The following is a 16,076-nucleotide window of genomic DNA, read 5'->3' on the forward strand; positions in this document are numbered from 1 at the left end:
CGATAGGTCGTAGGTTGTGGAAACTTACGAATCGCGCTAACTTTAGCCGGTAATGGACGAACGCCAGTTGGGGATACCGTGGCACCCAGGAAGTTTACTTCACGTTTACGGAATTTTGATTTATCCTTGTTTATTTGGAGTCCATTTGCTTCCAGAATCCGAAGTACTGATGCCAGGTGTTGCTCATGCTCAGTCTCAGTCTCCGAGGCAACCAAGATATCGTCAATGTATACATACACATATGAGCATTCTCGAAAAAGGTGATCGAGGTATCTCTGGAACGTCTGGGCAGCATTTCGCAAACCGAACGGCATTCGGAGGAACTCGTACAGCCCAAAGGGGGTTATTACAGCCGTCTTTTGAACATCCTTCGGGTGGACTGGAATTTGGTAAAAAGCACGTACCAAGTCGATGCAAGAGAAAATTTTCTTACCATGTAGCTGGTTAGCAAAATCCTGGATGTGCGGTATAGGGTAGCGATCTGGTTTCGTCATGGCATTTAAACGGCGGAAGTCTCCACAGGCACGCCATCGTCCATTGGACTTCTGAACTAAGTGAAGCGGACTGGCCCAAGATGACTTTGATGGTCGGATAATGCCTGCCTGCATCAGCTCGTTGAATTCTGCTCGTGCAGCTTGAAGACGGTCTGGTGGAAGTCTTCGTGGTTTAGAGAAAACTGGTGTACCTCGAGTCTCAATATAGTGCTGGACTCTTTCAGTATCCTCTGGTATAGCAACAGTTGGACGATCATAGGGATGAGCAGTGGATAAGCCTACTTCTGGCACCCTAACACGACGAGACACACAGGTAATACTGCTTGACATACTTGGACTTACTAGTCGTTTGTTTCTCATGTCTACACTAATGCCATGGTACGTCAGAAAATCGGCTCCTAGTATGGGTGTGGTGACATCTGCGACTACAAATGTCCATGTTACAGGTTGGCCTAGACCAAGGTTTAGTGTGAGCTGTTTCTGACCATATGTTTGGATGCACGATCCGGTGGCAGAATACAGGCGTACAGTGCTGGGCTGAGTCGCAGTGCAGATTTTACGTGGAAGCACACTTAGGTCTGCCCCTGTATCAATAAGAAATTGAAGTTGGAGAGCACTATCGGTAATGAAGAGGCGATTAAATTATAAAATTAAATAGTAAATGATATGCCATTTACCATTTATACTGATCACAAGCCTTTAACGTTTGCCTTCCAACAGCGACATGAGCGACAGTCTCCACGACAGATACGTCAACTAGAATTTATTGGCCAATTCTCGACCGATATTCGACATATACAGGGCGCAGCCAATATCGTTGCCGATTGTCTCTCACGACCTGAAGTAGACGCTATCACAACACCCATTACTATTGACTATGACCGGCTATCCGAAGCTCAGACTACAGATGAGGGTCTTCAACAGACCCTGAACAATACTGCCAGTTCCTTACAACTTCAACGCATAGTTCTACCAGATAGCCAGCGGCCTATTTATTGTTCAGTCCAAGATGGTCGTATACGAGTTTATGTGCCAGCTGTGTTCCAAAGAGATGTTTTCCTGAAGTTCCACACGCAGTCCCACCCAGGGCATGCTGCTACATTACGAATGATTGCTGAACGTTTTGTGTGGCATAACATGAATCGCCAAGTCAAACAGTGGTCACGAGAGTGCATCCAATGTCAACGTGCCAAAATCGGACGTCACACTGTTACACCTGTGACACCTCTAGGAATGCCAGACGATCGATTCGCACACATACATGTCGACATCGTTGGCCCACTTCCAGCAAATCAGAACTTTCGATACCTGCTCACAATCATCGACCGTTTCACAAGATGGCCAGAGGCCATACCTATCTCGGAGATTACAACCGAAGTCGTCGCGCAGAAGCTCCTTGAGGGATGGATATCCCGGTTTGGCGTGCCAGCAACCATAACAACGGACCGAGGTAAGCAATTTGAGAGCCAGTTGTTTCGCCAGCTCAATGGATTGCTAGGTGTACAACATATTAAAACCACTGCCTACCACCCACAATCAAACGGATGTATTGAACGTTTCCACCGAACGCTCAAGGCTGCTCTCATCGCCGCGGACACAGTATCGTGGGTTGAAGCCCTACCTCTGGTCATGCTAAGCCTTCGAAACACTTTCAAACAAGACATTGCATGTACAGCCTCCGAGTTAGTGTATGGTACCCCAGTGAGTCTCCCTGGACAGCTGCTTGTCCCTAGTGCTGTTACACCCGACGAGCATAGTTTTGTCCAACGACTACGTGAGACCATGGGAGCATTGCGTCCTGTACCGACGAGCAACCACTCAGCCCGCACTGCCTTTGTCCATCCGGATCTACAGACTACGAGTCATGTGTTTGTGCGAACCGATAAAGTGAAGCCTCCTCTTACACCTCCCTATACCGGCCCGTTTAGAGTGTTAGAACGAAGTGATAAGTTTGTAACTGTGGATGTCCAAAATGTTCCTCAGCGAATTTCCATGGACCGACTCAAACCAGCATATATTCCAGCGGCCCAACAGGTGCAGGAAGAACATGCATATGCCAACCGTCTGATGAGCAACACAAGTCAACATAGCCGTTCGAAACCAGCAGGTTCCTCACTGGAGGGGAGCCCTGTGGCAGATTGACAGTTAACCTCCAGCCACACATGGGTTGACTGTGCTATTGAAGTGAGGGAACGTCGACGGAGAAAAGAAGAGGAGATGAGACCAGCTGATGGCTGTCAGAACACGATCACACGACGAGGTGACAACGAAAAGAACTCTTACAGTTTTCTTACTTGTTTTTAGTATGTAGTTTATTGCTAATAAATCAATAAAACAGTTTAAAGTGTGCCCCGACTACTTTGCTTCCCGCAAACAAAATGTGGCCTGTTTGCGGGAAGCAAAGTAGTCGGGGCACACTTTAAACTGTTTTATTGATTTATTAGCAATAAACTACATACTAAAAACAAGTAAGAAAACTAAGAGTTCTTTTCGTTGTCACCTCGTCGTGTGATCGTGTTCTGACAGCCATCAGCTGGTCTCATCTCCTCTTCTTTTCTCCGTCGACGTTCCCTCACTCCAATAGCACAGTCAACCCATGTGTGGCTGGAGGTTAACTGTCAATCTGCCACAGGGCTCCCCTCCAGTGAGGAACCTGCTGGTTTCGAACGGCTATGTTGACTTGTGTTGCTCATCAGACGGTTGGCATATGCATGTTCTTCCTGCACCTGTTGGGCCGCTGGAATATATGCTGGTTTGAGTCGGTCCATGGAAATTCGCTGAGGAACATTTTGGACATCCACAGTTACAAACTTATCACTTCGTTCTAACACTCTAAACGGGCCGGTATAGGGAGGTGTAAGAGGGGGCTTCACTTTATCGGTTCGCACAAACACATGACTCGTAGTCTGTAGATCCGGATGGACAAAGGCAGTGCGGGCTGAGTGGTTGCTCGTCGGTACAGGACGCAATGCTCCCATGGTCTCACGTAGTCGTTGGACAAAACTATGCTCGTCGGGTGTAACAGCACTAGGGACAAGCAGCTGTCCAGGGAGACTCACTGGGGTACCATACACTAACTCGGAGGCTGTACATGCAATGTCTTGTTTGAAAGTGTTTCGAAGGCTTAGCATGACCAATGTGGCCTGTTTGCGGGAAGCAAAGTAGTCGGGGCATACTTTAAACTGTTTTATTGATTTATTAGCAATAAACTACATACTAAAAACAAGTAAGAAAACTGTAAGAGTTCTTTTCGTTGTCACCTCGTCGTGTGATCGTGTTCTGACAGCCATCAGCTGGTCTCATCTCCTCTTCTTTTCTCCGTCGACGTTCCCTCACTTCAATAGCACAGTCAACCCATGTGTGGCTGGAGGTTAACTGTCAATCTGCCACAGGGCTCCCCTCCAGTGAGGAACCTGCTGGTTTCGAACGGCTATGTTGACTTGTGTTGCTCATCAGACGGTTGGCATATGCATGTTCTTCCTGCACCTGTTGGGCCGCTGGAATATATGCTGGTTTGAGTCGGTCCATGGAAATTCGCTGAGGAACATTTTGGACATCCACAGTTACAAACTTATCACTTCGTTCTAACACTCTAAACGGGCCGGTATAGGGAGGTGTAAGAGGAGGCTTCACTTTATCGGTTCGCACAAACACATGACTCGTAGTCTGTAGATCCGGATGGACAAAGGCAGTGCGGGCTGAGTGGTTGCTCGTCGGTACAGGACGCAATGCTCCCATGGTCTCACGTAGTCGTTGGACAAAACTATGCTCGTCGGGTGTAACAGCACTAGGGACAAGCAGCTGTCCAGGGAGACTCACTGGGGTACCATACACTAACTCGGAGGCTGTACATGCAATGTCTTGTTTGAAAGTGTTTCGAAGGCTTAGCATGACCAGAGGTAGGGCTTCAACCCACGATACTGTGTCCGCGGCGATGAGAGCAGCCTTGAGCGTTCGGTGGAAACGTTCAATACATCCGTTTGATTGTGGGTGGTAGGCAGTGGTTTTAATATGTTGTACACCTAGCAATCCATTGAGCTGGCGAAACAACTGGCTCTCAAATTGCTTACCTCGGTCCGTTGTTATGGTTGCTGGCACGCCAAACCGGGATATCCATCCCTCAAGGAGCTTCTGCGCGACGACTTCGGTTGTAATCTCCGAGATAGGTATAAATATATAAAATTTATCATTAAAGAACATTTCGATACCTGCTCACAATCATCGACCGTTTCACAAGATGGCCAGAGGCCATACCTATCTCGGAGATTACAACCGAAGTCGTCGCGCAGAAGCTCCTTGAGGGATGGATATCCCGGTTTGGCGTGCCAGCAACCATAACAACGGACCGAGGTAGGCAATTTGAGAGCCAGTTGTTTCGCCAGCTCAATGGATTGCTAGGTGTACAACATATTAAAACCACTGCCTACCACCCACAATCAAACGGATGTATTGAACGTTTCCACCGAACGCTCAAGGCTGCTCTCATCGCCGCGGACACAGTATCGTGGGTTGAAGCCCTACCTCTGGTCATGCTAAGCCTTCGAAACACTTTCAAACAAGACATTGCATGTACAGCCTCCGAGTTAGTGTATGGTACCCCAGTGAGTCTCCCTGGACAGCTGCTTGTCCCTAGTGCTGTTACACCCGACGAGCATAGTTTTGTCCAACGACTACGTGAGACCATGGGAGCATTGCGTCCTGTACCGACGAGCAACCACTCAGCCCGCACTGCCTTTGTCCATCCGGATCTACAGACTACGAGTCATGTGTTTGTGCGAACCGATAAAGTGAAGCCTCCTCTTACACCTCCCTATACCGGCCCGTTTAGAGTGTTAGAACGAAGTGATAAGTTTGTAACTGTGGATGTCCAAAATGTTCCTCAGCGAATTTCCATGGACCGACTCAAACCAGCATATATTCCAGCGGCCCAACAGGTGCAGGAAGAACATGCATATGCCAACCGTCTGATGAGCAACACAAGTCAACATAGCCGTTCGAAACCAGCAGGTTCCTCACTGGAGGGGAGCCCTGTGGCAGATCGACAGTTAACCTCCAGCCACACATGGGTTGACTGTGCTATTGGAGTGAGGGAACGTCGACGGAGAAAAGAAGAGGAGATGAGACCAGCTGATGGCTGTCAGAACACGATCACACGACGAGGTGACAACGAAAAGAACTCTTAGTTTTCTTACTTGTTTTTAGTATGTAGTTTATTGCTAATAAATCAATAAAACAGTTTAAAGTGTGCCCCGACTACTTTGCTTCCCGCAAACAGGCCACATGTTTGCGGGAAGCAAAGTAGTCGGGGCACACTTTAAACTGTTTTATTGATTTATTAGCAATAAACTACATACTAAAAACAAGTAAGAAAACTGTAAGAGTTCTTTTCGTTGTCACCTCGTCGTGTGATCGTGTTCTGACAGCCATCAGCTGGTCTCATCTCCTCTTCTTTTCTCCGTCGACGTTCCCTCACTTCAATAGCACAGTCAACCCATGTGTGGCTGGAGGTTAACTGTCAATCTGCCACAGGGCTCCCCTCCAGTGAGGAACCTGCTGGTTTCGAACGACTATGTTGACTTGTGTTGCTCATCAGACGGTTGGCATATGCATGTTCTTCCTGCACCTGTTGGGCCGCTGGAATATATGCTGGTTTGAGTCGGTCCATGGAAATTCGCTGAGGAACATTTTGGACATCCACAGTTACAAACTTATCACTTCGTTCTAACACTCTAAACGGGCCGGTATAGGGAGGTGTAAGAGGAGGCTTCACTTTATCGGTTCGCACAAACACATGACTCGTAGTCTGTAGATCCGGATGGACAAAGGCAGTGCGGGCTGAGTGGTTGCTAGTCGGTACAGGACGCAATGCTCCCATGGTCTCACGTAGTCGTTGGACAAAACTATGCTCGTCGGGTGTAACAGCACTAGGGACAAGCAGCTGTCCAGGGAGACTCACTGGGGTACCATACACTAACTCGGAGGCTGTACATGCAATGTCTTGTTTGAAAGTGTTTCGAAGGCTTAGCATGACCAGAGGTAGGGCTTCAACCCACGATACTGTGTCCGCAGCGATGAGAGCAGCCTTGAGCGTTCGGTGGAAACGTTCAATACATCCGTTTGATTGTGGGTGGTAGGCAGTGGTTTTAATATGTTGTACACCTAGCAATCCATTGAGCTGGCGAAACAACTGGCTCTCAAATTGCCTACCTCGGTCCGTTGTTATGGTTGCTGGCACGCCAAACCGGGATATCCATCCCTCAAGGAGCTTCTGCGCGACGACTTCGGTTGTAATCTCCGAGATAGGTATGGCCTCTGGCCATCTTGTGAAACGGTCGATGATTGTGAGCAGGTATCGAAAGTTCTGATTTGCTGGAAGTGGGCCAACGATGTCGACATGTATGTGTGCGAATCGATCGTCTGGCATTCCTAGAGGTGTCACAGGTGTAACAGTGTGACGTCCGATTTTGGCACGTTGACATTGGATGCACTCTCGTGACCACTGCTTGACTTGGCGATTCATGTTATGCCACACAAAACGTTCAGCAATCATTCGTAATGTAGCAGCATGCCCTGGGTGGGACTGCGTGTGGAACTTCATGAAAACATCTCTTTGGAACACAGCTGGCACATAAACTCGTATACGACCATCTTGGACTGAACAATAAATAGGCCGCTGGCTATCTGGTAGAACTATGCGTTGAAGTTGTAAGGAACTGGCAGGATCGTTCAGGGTCTGTTGAAGACCCTCATCTGTAGTCTGAGCTTCGGATAGCCGGTCATAGTCAATAGTAATGGGTGTTGTGATAGCGTCTACTTCAGGTCGTGAGAGACAATCGGCAACGATATTGGCTGCGCCCTGTATATGTCGAATATCGGTCGAGAATTGGCCAATAAATTCTAGTTGACGTATCTGTCGTGGAGACTGCCGCTCATGTCGCTGTTGGAAGGCAAACGTTAAAGGCTTGTGATCAGTATAAATGGTAAATGGCATACCCTCAAGAAAATGGCGGAAGTGATGTATGCCACTGAATATGGCAAGCAACTCTCGGTCATAAGTGCTGTAGTTTCGCTCCGTCTTAGAAAGCTTTCGAGAGAAGAAAGCGATGGGCTGTAGGTGTTCACCTATAAGCTGTTGCAAAACACCGCCGATGGCAGCATCTGAGGCATCAACTGACATGTTCAATTGGGCATTTGGTGCTGGAAAGACCAATTCAGTCGACGCGGCCAAGAGTTCTTTTACCTTGGTGAAAGCTGCTGCAGCTGCTGGTGTTAATGTTAGTTCTTGTTGCTTTTTCTTTTGCTGAGACAATAACTCCGTTAGTGGCATTAGCTCATTGGCAGCATTAGGTAACCAACGTCTGTAGAAATTGAACATACCCATAAATCGTCGTAGCTGTCGATAGGTCGTAGGTTGTGGAAACTTACGAATCGCGCTAACTTTAGCCGGTAATGGACGAACGCCAGTTGGGGATACCGTGGCACCCAGGAAGTTTACTTCACGTTTACGGAATTTTGATTTATCCTTGTTTATTTGGAGTCCATTTGCTTCCAGAATCCGAAGTACTGATGCCAGGTGTTGCTCATGCTCAGTCTCAGTCTCCGAGGCAACCAAGATATCGTCAATGTATACATACACATATGAGCATTCTCGAAAAAGATGATCGAGGTATCTCTGGAACGTCTGGGCAGCATTTCGCAAACCGAACGGCATTCGGAGGAACTCGTACAGCCCAAAGGGGGTTATTACAGCCGTCTTTTGGACATCCTTCGGGTGGACTGGAATTTGGTAAAAAGCACGTACCAAGTCGATGCAAGAGAAAATTTTCTTACCATGTAGCTGGTTAGCAAAATCCTGGATGTGCGGTATAGGGTAGCGATCTGGTTTCGTCATGGCATTTAAACGGCGGAAGTCTCCACAGGCACGCCATCGTCCATTGGACTTCTGAACTAAGTGAAGCGGACTGGCCCAAGATGACTTTGATGGTCGGATAATGCCTGCCTGCATCAGCTCGTTGAATTCTGCTCGTGCAGCTTGAAGACGGTCTGGTGGAAGTCTTCGTGACTTCCACCATCGTGGAATTTACCAATGTGGCCTGTTTGCGGGAAGCAAAGTAGTCGGGGCACACTTTAAACTGTTTTATTGATTTATTAGCAATAAACTACATACTAAAAACAAGTAAGAAAACTAAGAGTTCTTTTCGTTGTCACCTCGTCGTGTGATCGTGTTCTGACAGCCATCAGCTGGTCTCATCTCCTCTTCTTTTCTCCGTCGACGTTCCCTCACTCCAATAGCACAGTCAACCCATGTGTGGCTGGAGGTTAACTGTCGATCTGCCACAGGGCTCCCCTCCAGTGAGGAACCTGCTGGTTTCGAACGGCTATGTTGACTTGTGTTGCTCATCAGACGGTTGGCATATGCATGTTCTTCCTGCACCTGTTGGGCCGCTGGAATATATGCTGGTTTGAGTCGGTCCATGGAAATTCGCTGAGGAACATTTTGGACATCCACAGTTACAAACTTATCACTTCGTTCTAACACTCTAAACGGGCCGGTATAGGGAGGTGTAAGAGGAGGCTTCACTTTATCGGTTCGCACAAACACATGACTCGTAGTCTGTAGATCCGGATGGACAAAGGCAGTGCGGGCTGAGTGGTTGCTCGTCGGTACAGGACGCAATGCTCCCATGGTCTCACGTAGTCGTTGGACAAAACTATGCTCGTCGGGTGTAACAGCACTAGGGACAAGCAGCTGTCCAGGGAGACTCACTGGGGTACCATACACTAACTCGGAGGCTGTACATGCAATGTCTTGTTTGAAAGTGTTTCGAAGGCTTAGCATGACCAGAGGTAGGGCTTCAACCCACGATACTGTGTCCGCGGCGATGAGAGCAGCCTTGAGCGTTCGGTGGAAACGTTCAATACATCCGTTTGATTGTGGGTGGTAGGCAGTGGTTTTAATATGTTGTACACCTAGCAATCCATTGAGCTGGCGAAACAACTGGCTCTCAAATTGCCTACCTCGGTCCGTTGTTATGGTTGCTGGCACGCCAAACCGGGATATCCATCCCTCAAGGAGCTTCTGCGCGACGACTTCGGTTGTAATCTCCGAGATAGGTATGGCCTCTGGCCATCTTGTGAAACGGTCGATGATTGTGAGCAGGTATCGAAAGTTCTGATTTGCTGGAAGTGGGCCAACGATGTCGACATGTATGTGTGCGAATCGATCGTCTGGCATTCCTAGAGGTGTCACAGGTGTAACAGTGTGACGTCCGATTTTGGCACGTTGACATTGGATGCACTCTCGTGACCACTGCTTGACTTGGCGATTCATGTTATGCCACACAAAACGTTCAGCAATCATTCGTAATGTAGCAGCATGCCCTGGGTGGGACTGCGTGTGGAACTTCAGGAAAACATCTCTTTGGAACACAGCTGGCACATAAACTCGTATACGACCATCTTGGACTGAACAATAAATAGGCCGCTGGCTATCTGGTAGAACTATGCGTTGAAGTTGTAAGGAACTGGCAGGATCGTTCAGGGTCTGTTGAAGACCCTCATCTGTAGCCTGAGCTTCGGATAGCCGGTCATAGTCAATAGTAATGGGTGTTGTGATAGCGTCTACTTCAGGTCGTGAGAGACAATCGGCAACGATATTGGCTGCGCCCTGTATATGTCGAATATCGGTCGAGAATTGGCCAATAAATTCTAGTTGACGTATCTGTCGTGGAGACTGCCGCTCATGTCGCTGTTGGAAGGCAAAAGTTAAAGGCTTGTGATCAGTATAAATGGTAAATGGCATACCCTCAAGAAAATGGCGGAAGTGATGTATGCCACTGAATATGGCAAGCAACTCTCGGTCATAAGTGCTGTAGTTTCGCTCCGTCTTAGAAAGCTTTCGAGAGAAGAAAGCGATGGGCTGTAGGTGTTCACCTATAAGCTGTTGCAAAACACCGCCGATGGCAGCATCTGAGGCATCAACTGACATGTTCAATTGGGCATTTGGTGCTGGAAAGACCAATTCAGTCGACGCGGCCAAGAGTTCTTTTACCTTGGTGAAAGCTGCTGCAGCTGCTGGTGTTAATGTTAGTTCTTGCTGCTTTTTCTTTTGCTGAGACAATAACTCCGTTAGTGGCATTAGCTCATTGGCAGCATTAGGTAACCAACGTCTGTAGAAATTGAACATACCCATAAATCGTCGTAGCTGTCGATAGGTCGTAGGTTGTGGAAACTTACGAATCGCGCTAACTTTAGCCGGTAATGGACGAACGCCAGTTGGGGATACCGTGGCACCCAGGAAGTTTACTTCACGTTTACGGAATTTTGATTTATCCTTGTTTATTTGGAGTCCATTTGCTTCCAGAATCCGAAGTACTGATGCCAGGTGTTGCTCATGCTCAGTCTCAGTCTCCGAGGCAACCAAGATATCGTCAATGTATACATACACATATGAGCATTCTCGAAAAAGGTGATCGAGGTATCTCTGGAACGTCTGGGCAGCATTTCGCAAACCGAACGGCATTCGGAGGAACTCGTACAGCCCAAAGGGGGTTATTACAGCCGTCTTTTGGACATCCTTCGGGTGAACTGGAATTTGGTAAAAAGCACGTACCAAGTCGATGCAAGAGAAAATTTTCTTACCATGTAGCTGGTTAGCAAAATCCTGGATGTGCGGTATAGGGTAGCGATCTGGTTTCGTCATGGCATTTAAACGGCGGAAGTCTCCACAGGCACGCCATCGTCCATTGGACTTCTGAACTAAGTGAAGCGGACTGGCCCAAGATGACTTTGATGGTCGGATAATGCCTGCCTGCATCAGCTCGTTGAATTCTGCTCGTGCAGCTTGAAGACGGTCTGGTGGAAGTCTTCGTGGTTTAGAGAAAACTGGTGTACCTCGAGTCTCAATATAGTGCTGGACTCTTTCAGTATCCTCTGGTATAGCAACAGTTGGACGATCATAGGGATGAGCAGTGGATAAGCCTACTTCTGGCACCCTAACACGACGAGACACACAGGTAATACTGCTTGACATACTTGGACTTACTAGTCGTTTGTTTCTCATGTCTACACTAATGCCATGGTACGTCAGAAAATCGGCTCCTAGTATGGGTGTGGTGACATCTGCGACTACAAATGTCCATGTTACAGGTTGGCCTAGACCAAGGTTTAGTGCTAAGTGTGCTTCCACGTAAAATCTGCACTGCGACTCAGCCCAGCACTGTACGCCTGTATTCTGCCACCGGATCGTGCATCCAAACATATGGTCAGAAACAGCTCACACTAAACCTTGGTCTAGGCCAACCTGTAACATGGACATTTGTAGTCGCAGATGTCACCACACCCATACTAGGAGCCGATTTTCTGACGTACCATGGCATTAGTGTAGACATGAGAAACAAACGACTAGTAAGTCCAAGTATGTCAAGCAGTATTACCTGTGTGTCTCGTCGTGTTAGGGTGCCAGAAGTAGGCTTATCCACTGCTCATCCCTATGATCGTCCAACTGTTGCTATACCAGAGGATACTGAAAGAGTCCAGCACTATATTGAGACTCGAGGTACACCAGTTTTCTCTAAACCACGAAGACTTCCACCAGACCGTCTTCAAGCTGCACGAGCAGAATTCAACGAGCTGATGCAGGCAGGCATTATCCGACCATCAAAGTCATCTTGGGCCAGTCCGCTTCACTTAGTTCAGAAGTCCAATGGACGATGGCGTGCCTGTGGAGACTTCCGCCGTTTAAATGCCATGACGAAACCAGATCGCTACCCTATACCGCACATCCAGGATTTTGCTAACCAGCTACATGGTAAGAAAATTTTCTCTTGCATCGACTTGGTACGTGCTTTTTACCAAATTCCAGTTCACCCGAAGGATGTCCAAAAGACGGCTGTAATAACCCCCTTTGGGCTGTACGAGTTCCTCCGAATGCCGTTCGGTTTGCGAAATGCTGCCCAGACGTTCCAGAGATACCTCGATCACCTTTTTCGAGAATGCTCATATGTGTATGTATACATTGACGATATCTTGGTTGCCTCGGAGACTGAGACTGAGCATGAGCAACACCTGGCATCAGTACTTCGGATTCTGGAAGCAAATGGACTCCAAATAAACAAGGATAAATCAAAATTCCGTAAACGTGAAGTAAACTTCCTGGGTGCCACGGTATCCCCAACTGGCGTTCGTCCATTACCGGCTAAAGTTAGCGCGATTCGTAAGTTTCCACAACCTACGACCTATCGACAGCTACGACGATTTATGGGTATGTTCAATTTCTACAGACGTTGGTTACCTAATGCTGCCAATGAGCTAATGCCACTAACGGAGTTATTGTCTCAGCAAAAGAAAAAGCAGCAAGAACTAACATTAACACCAGCAGCTGCAGCAGCTTTCACCAAGGTAAAAGAACTCTTGGCCGCGTCGACTGAATTGGTCTTTCCAGCACCAAATGCCCAATTGAACATGTCAGTTGATGCCTCAGATGCTGCCATCGGCGGTGTTTTGCAACAGCTTATAGGTGAACACCTACAGCCCATCGCTTTCTTCTCTCGAAAGCTTTCTAAGACGGAGCGAAACTACAGCACTTATGACCGAGAGTTGCTTGCCATATTCAGTGGCATACATCACTTCCGCCATTTTCTTGAGGGTATGCCATTTACCATTTATACTGATCACAAGCCTTTAACTTTTGCCTTCCAACAGCGACATGAGCGGCAGTCTCCACGACAGATACGTCAACTAGAATTTATTGGCCAATTCTCGACCGATATTCGACATATACAGGGCGCAGCCAATATCGTTGCCGATTGTCTCTCACGACCTGAAGTAGACGCTATCACAACACCCATTACTATTGACTATGACCGGCTATCCGAAGCTCAGGCTACAGATGAGGGTCTTCAACAGACCCTGAACGATCCTGCCAGTTCCTTACAACTTCAACGCATAGTTCTACCAGATAGCCAGCGGCCTATTTATTGTTCAGTCCAAGATGGTCGTATACGAGTTTATGTGCCAGCTGTGTTCCAAAGAGATGTTTTCCTGAAGTTCCACACGCAGTCCCACCCAGGGCATGCTGCTACATTACGAATGATTGCTGAACGTTTTGTGTGGCATAACATGAATCGCCAAGTCAAGCAGTGGTCACGAGAGTGCATCCAATGTCAACGTGCCAAAATCGGACGTCACACTGTTACACCTGTGACACCTCTAGGAATGCCAGACGATCGATTCGCACACATACATGTCGACATCGTTGGCCCACTTCCAGCAAATCAGAACTTTCGATACCTGCTCACAATCATCGACCGTTTCACAAGATGGCCAGAGGCCATACCTATCTCGGAGATTACAACCGAAGTCGTCGCGCAGAAGCTCCTTGAGGGATGGATATCCCGGTTTGGCGTGCCAGCAACCATAACAACGGACCGAGGTAGGCAATTTGAGAGCCAGTTGTTTCGCCAGCTCAATGGATTGCTAGGTGTACAACATATTAAAACCACTGCCTACCACCCACAATCAAACGGATGTATTGAACGTTTCCACCGAACGCTCAAGGCTGCTCTCATCGCCGCGGACACAGTATCGTGGGTTGAAGCCCTACCTCTGGTCATGCTAAGCCTTCGAAACACTTTCAAACAAGACATTGCATGTACAGCCTCCGAGTTAGTGTATGGTACCCCAGTGAGTCTCCCTGGACAGCTGCTTGTCCCTAGTGCTGTTACACCCGACGAGCATAGTTTTGTCCAACGACTACGTGAGACCATGGGAGCATTGCGTCCTGTACCGACGAGCAACCACTCAGCCCGCACTGCCTTTGTCCATCCGGATCTACAGACTACGAGTCATGTGTTTGTGCGAACCGATAAAGTGAAGCCTCCTCTTACACCTCCCTATACCGGCCCGTTTAGAGTGTTAGAACGAAGTGATAAGTTTGTAACTGTGGATGTCCAAAATGTTCCTCAGCGAATTTCCATGGACCGACTCAAACCAGCATATATTCCAGCGGCCCAACAGGTGCAGGAAGAACATGCATATGCCAACCGTCTGATGAGCAACACAAGTCAACATAGCCGTTCGAAACCAGCAGGTTCCTCACTGGAGGGGAGCCCTGTGGCAGATCGACAGTTAACCTCCAGCCACACATGGGTTGACTGTGCTATTGGAGTGAGGGAACGTCGACGGAGAAAAGAAGAGGAGATGAGACCAGCTGATGGCTGTCAGAACACGATCACACGACGAGGTGACAACGAAAAGAACTCTTAGTTTTCTTACTTGTTTTTAGTATGTAGTTTATTGCTAATAAATCAATAAAACAGTTTAAAGTGTGCCCCGACTACTTTGCTTCCCGCAAACAGGCCACAGCTCTATTATTAAGCGAATTTCTGATTTCGGATGCAGATCTTCCGTAATCCAGACTCCTAAGTATTTTATTTTGTCCACTTGCTCAATATCTTGGATATTGATCATTTTTTATCTGGATCCTTGTAATGACTTTGCCCTTCTTACTGATAACCATGGTTTTTGTTTTCTTTATGTTCCCCAGTATCACAAATTGTGTTTAGTAACGTCTGCAGGTCTGTCTCACTTTCAGCGATAATGACTGTATCGTCAGCATAACGGATGTTATTTATATTTTTACCATTTATTTTCATCCCTTCTGTACAGTTTTCAAGTGCTTGCGTAAATAACTCTTCGGAATATATATTAAATAGAAATGGTGAAAGTACACAGACCTGTCTCACTCCTCTATTATCTGTTGCGCATCCGTGCTATTTCCATCTAATGTTACCACAGCCTGTTGGTTCCAATAGAGATTTCTCACTATGTTTATGTCATTTTTGTCGACTCCTTTTCTTTTTAAACATTCCATGAGAATTTTATGTTTAACTTTGTCGAAAGCTAGTCTATAAACGCAACAAAAAGATCTTGTCCTAAAGATCATCTCCTTAAGACCTTATCTTAACAAGCTTATAATTACCTTTACCTATCCTCTTTTATACTAGTATTTAGATGGTATCAAAGTAAACATTAAGATTGCTCTCAGGCAGATTGTTATTTATATGAAAACAGGTTATCTCATTTTTGGAATTAATTAGATTGTTCTCCATTCTAAAAGATTGGTACTTCTAGGTCTTTAGCTAAAAAAATTAGGTTAAAGTAAACTGAATTTCCAATATCAAAATCGATATACGTTAAAAAATGTATTTCCTTGGCTTCCAATAAAGCAATGTTCTTATTTTTTTTCTAGTTTTCTATTTTTATTCTGACGTAACTTAGATGAAACCATATAAAAACCGCATTATTAAATGCCGAAGATGCTTTAGTTATGTTATAAATTAATTAATTTATTTAAGTTCCAGTCATCATAGACAAAAATGCCACTGTACCTCTAAAAATAATACGAACAAGCTGAATTTTTCTGAGAATGTTAATTTTGGAACCCTATAATATCCCCAATCATTCCTGTTTCTTTTGAACACATATACTCCATTTTTGACCTGCTTACCTTAAGTCCTACCTCTTCAATAACTTTTCTTCAATTATGTAACCTCATAACTAAACTGAATTATATTAATTTTA

At 46.7% G+C, this 16,076-nt stretch overlaps 1 protein-coding gene across 2 annotated transcripts in view; it reads left to right on the forward strand.

Annotated features, from left to right (window-relative positions):
• The window catches only part of LOC140447814 (WD repeat, SAM and U-box domain-containing protein 1-like), a 156,832-nt gene that overhangs the window by 133,103 nt on the left and 7,653 nt on the right, over positions 1-16,076 (forward strand). The gene's annotated exons all lie outside the window — the stretch shown is intronic.

Source organism: Diabrotica undecimpunctata, chromosome 8 (genome assembly GCF_040954645.1).
Source record: "Diabrotica undecimpunctata isolate CICGRU chromosome 8, icDiaUnde3, whole genome shotgun sequence".
NCBI lineage: Eukaryota > Metazoa > Arthropoda > Insecta > Coleoptera > Chrysomelidae > Diabrotica > Diabrotica undecimpunctata.